The 4,038-nt window shown below is 45.0% G+C and overlaps 1 long non-coding RNA gene across 3 annotated transcripts in view; it reads left to right on the top strand.

Annotated features, from left to right (window-relative positions):
* LOC107988571 (uncharacterized) overlaps positions 1-4,038 on the top strand; it is a 10,353-nt gene that overhangs the window by 5,104 nt on the left and 1,211 nt on the right. For all 3 annotated transcript variants that reach the window (XR_001760050.1, XR_001760053.1, XR_003049782.1), the window contains one exon: positions 205-364. This is a non-coding gene — a long non-coding RNA (uncharacterized LOC107988571). The remainder of the gene's footprint in view (positions 1-204; positions 365-4,038) is intronic.

Raw genomic sequence — 4,038 nt, 5'->3', positions numbered from 1 at the left:
TATGGGGGGGGGTCAGGTGGGAATAAACCTCACATCTTTCAACTGTTATCCTAGAAAAAGAGGGGTGGGTGGAGGTGGGGGGGTGGATCTGTATGTACTGACAGTGGTTTTTAATCACCAACAGTACTTACAGTACATCACCTCAGGAATACTACAGTACTACTGTATGCAGTATGATAGTACAGTATTCTGATTATCCCACAGAATCACCTGAAACATCATTCCAGGGGTCCAGACGTTTGACTGGACACTGAGCCCAGAGTCTGGACAGTACCAGCTGCTGCACCACCACGGGTCCACGAACCACAGGTTCACCACAGGAACAACTTTAATGTTGAAGTCACACCCAGCAGCTCGGCCACAGGTGAGTGGCCAGATGGACCTGTGTGTGTGTGTGTGTGTGAGAGAGAGAGATTCAGATGGAGGGAAAAGGTGAACTCATTTCTGTTCACATGCTCATTTGGTTCACAGTGAGTTTGTGTTATTATTATTATTATTATTATTATTATTATTATTATTATTATTATTGCGGTCTTCTCCCTCTGTTGACACAGCCTGTCTATTAAAGTGTGTGTTAGTGTGTGTTGTGTCTATGAGTGTAAATGAAATCGATAAATGTGGCAGTGTGGTGAGCAGATAGCAGCCCCCCCCCACGGCCTTTTTCATTAACCCCCACCACTGAGAAGCTGACAGCCACCTAACAACACCAGACTGTATGTGTGTGTGTGTGTGTGTGTGTGTGTGTGTGTTCATACAATAACTGGGTCATGTGACTCTCTTTTCTTCTTCTTTACTTTTTCTTCACTTCTCTGATTCAAACCTGACTGTGACCATTTGGTTCCAGTACCGACTGCTGTGGTACCGACTGGTGGCCAGCTTTGGTTGGACTTTGTCCTCAGACAGTAGGACGCCACCATGTGGTCATTTGATGTGTTGTCAATGTGGGCTCCCTGGTGTTGGATGGTCCATGTTGACCAACAGTCAGATGGGCTGTGATTTATTCTAGGTGTTAAAAAATAATTTGTTTGGATTGATTAACGTTAACTAATTATGCTAATTGAGGAGGATAAAAACAGATGTTAAGTGCCCCCCCACTCCTCCCCACACCCCCCTCCTGCTGTAAAGCCGGTCCTTTAATTACACATGCTATTGGTTTCATTTATGCATATGTTTAAACCCAACACACACGCCACCTACAGGCTGGAGTTTAGACTGTAGGTTCTCTGAGGTGGTCACTCGTGGTCTTTGACGTTCTTCTGACCAGGGAGCACCAAACTGATGGACAGGTGCAGCAGGACTTAGAACTTACTTAGTACTTAGTTTATACTCTTGTGGTTTAGTGGTAACAGCCTTGTTATTTTACATTATTAACAGTAGGTGTGTGTGGTCCAGCAGGTCCAGTAGGTCCAGTAGGACTTTGGTGAAGTAATTACAGAAAAGAATAGCTTCAGTATCTTCCAGATGTTTCTCTGTCTTTAAACGTAGAGTTCACAGTTCATTTCAAACTCTGTCCAAAGTGTTAGGTCAGTGCAGTGGTCAGGCTGATGGGATCTCACCTGTTCTGTGTTCTCCCTCTCTCTCTCTCTCTCCCTTCCTCCCTCCTTCCCTCTCTCATGGATTTGCTGCTAAAACGTGCAGCCTTTAAATTAAAATGTATTGCCCATTCTCAATGCATCGATCTGAAGCCCAGCTGTGTCGATACACCGCCCCAGCTATTTTTCCAATAACTTATAAAGATCTGCCAGCCAGGCATAAATTCATTACAGCTCAGAGAGTTTATATTCCCTCTCTATTCTCCCCCCGTCTCCCTCTCTCCCCCTCCCCCTCTGTTTACCACATCTTATTTTGACGTCTTGTCTTCACTTCTTCTTTTTCTTCCTCTGTATCTGAACAAAGTTCACGCCTTTGTTATGAACTTTGACCAAAGGAAGTCGACGTCAGCTGACCACTGGGACCACCAACACATACACTGAGTACTGCATTAAAGTCATACTTCAAAGTACTCCGTGGTTAGTATCACCTTTAGTTCTAGAGTCAGAGTCTTAGCCCCGCCCCAGCTGAGCTCATTGGTTAAGACAGAGTGTTCTGATTGGTCAGACAGACTCCAACTGTCCAAACTGAAACTTCAAGGAAAAGTTAAATAAGAATTAAAAGAAGAATAAAATGTTCACAAACATCACCTTTACTTCAGTCCATGTACTTTTCCCTCCTCCTCCTTCTCCTCCTCCTCCTCCTCCTCCTCCTCCTCCTCCTCCCACCCCCAACTTCTCCATCCTTCCTCTACTTTTGCAATCACTCTCCCTAATCTCCCCCCACCTCCCCTCATTGTCAATACCTATCTAATTCCACTTTAGCACCAGTAATTGGCTGATGGATAGAAGCTATGGATTGGCTTCTTCCTGATGACTGCATGACATCCTCCCTCCCTCACCCCGCCACCCTCACCCCCGCAGCTGGTAATACTAATAGAATTCCAAATCCGCAGCAGTGGGATCCTGTCATGAGGAGGTCAGCTGCTGTGTCAAGGTCCTATTGGAAAGGCAGCATCCAACATCTTCATTTACACTTAGCTCCTCTCTTCTCCTCCTCCTCTCTCCTCTGCTCCTTTCTCACTCCTGCTCTTCCTGCTCCTCTGTCTCCCCCACCCCATCTCTCCTCCTCCTCTCTCCCCTTGTCTCTCTAACCACTGAGTTTCTGTCTTTGGTTTTATTTCTCTTCTGTCTTTTGCTGGAATCCACATTCATTTTCACACTAACTTCCACACTCTAACTTCCACACTAACATTCACACTGACATTCACACTGACATTCACACTGACATTCACACTAACATCCACACTGACATCCACACTAACATTCACACTACCATCCACACCTGTGGTCAGTTTAGAGTGAACTGTTGTAGGACATTTCCATGGTCAGACGTAAGTGTGTGTGTGTGTGTGTGTGTGTGTGTGTGTGTGAGACAGATCATTCACTGTCATCATCTGATCACCTGATACACTCATACCTGTGAATATGCACACTGTGGCCATGCTCTCCTCCATCCCCTGCAGTCCTCTGTACTCTGTGTGTGTGTGTGTGTGTGTGTGTGCGCACTCACCACTGGGGGTGTTGTGTCAAAGCTTCTTATGACTGGCCAATTAATTATGATGGCCTACTTATGATGTGTAATGAGGTGATTTATTTGTAAACACAAATAGAGCAGGGACACAGACAGGCAGCTACTGTGTACTGTGTACTGTGTACTGTGTGACTTCATACAGTATACTGTATACGCGTACTGGAGCAGGTATACAGACTGGATCATGGTGTAGACCGGCAAAAAAATATTTCTACAGACCGGCAGCAGGGGTGTGTGTGTGTGTGTGTGTGTGTGTGTGTGTGTGTGTGTGTGTTGGCAGATATAGGTGCAGCAGGTCTGTCCTGGTGGAGAGGAGACACATTATTTCCTGGGTGTCCTGTCTGACGAGCTGGGTGGGTGTCCTATTTCTGGAGTACACACACACACACATTCACACACTACCATACGTGGTGGAACGTAATTTATGACGTCTTTGTGACATGAGGACTTTTCATCACTCAGTGACGACAGCAAATTCACAAAACCTAAAATATAAAAAATAAAATATGAATAATAAATTATAAAATATAAAATTAAAATATAAATGATAAAATAAAACTACAAGTTATATAAAAATTAATATAAATGATAAACTCTAAATGATGTTCCAGTTCAGGTCAAAGTGTTTGTTGCTGTGCCTCCTCTGATCTCCAGAACTAGAACTCCACTCTGTCCTGGTGATGGAGCAAACGGGCCGCGGCCCGCTCCATGGACCTCATCGTTATATTGATGTGAGGACACACCCCCGGGGGCCTGCAGCCTTTTACTCCCCTGGAGGCAATAAATCTTTGACCTGCTGTCCCCATACTGTAGCCAGCAGAGCTCTGCCCACACACACACACTCACACACACACACTCACACACACCTATGGTTAACACACCAATGAAAACTAAAATAGCTGTTTTCATTCCTGC

Source organism: Cynoglossus semilaevis, chromosome 5, assembly GCF_000523025.1.
Source record: "Cynoglossus semilaevis isolate Cse_v1.0 chromosome 5, Cse_v1.0, whole genome shotgun sequence".
NCBI classification, from domain to species: Eukaryota; Metazoa; Chordata; class Actinopteri; order Pleuronectiformes; family Cynoglossidae; genus Cynoglossus; species Cynoglossus semilaevis.
Note: the sequence above shows the minus strand (reverse complement) of the source record. Positions and strands in the feature narration are given on the sequence as shown.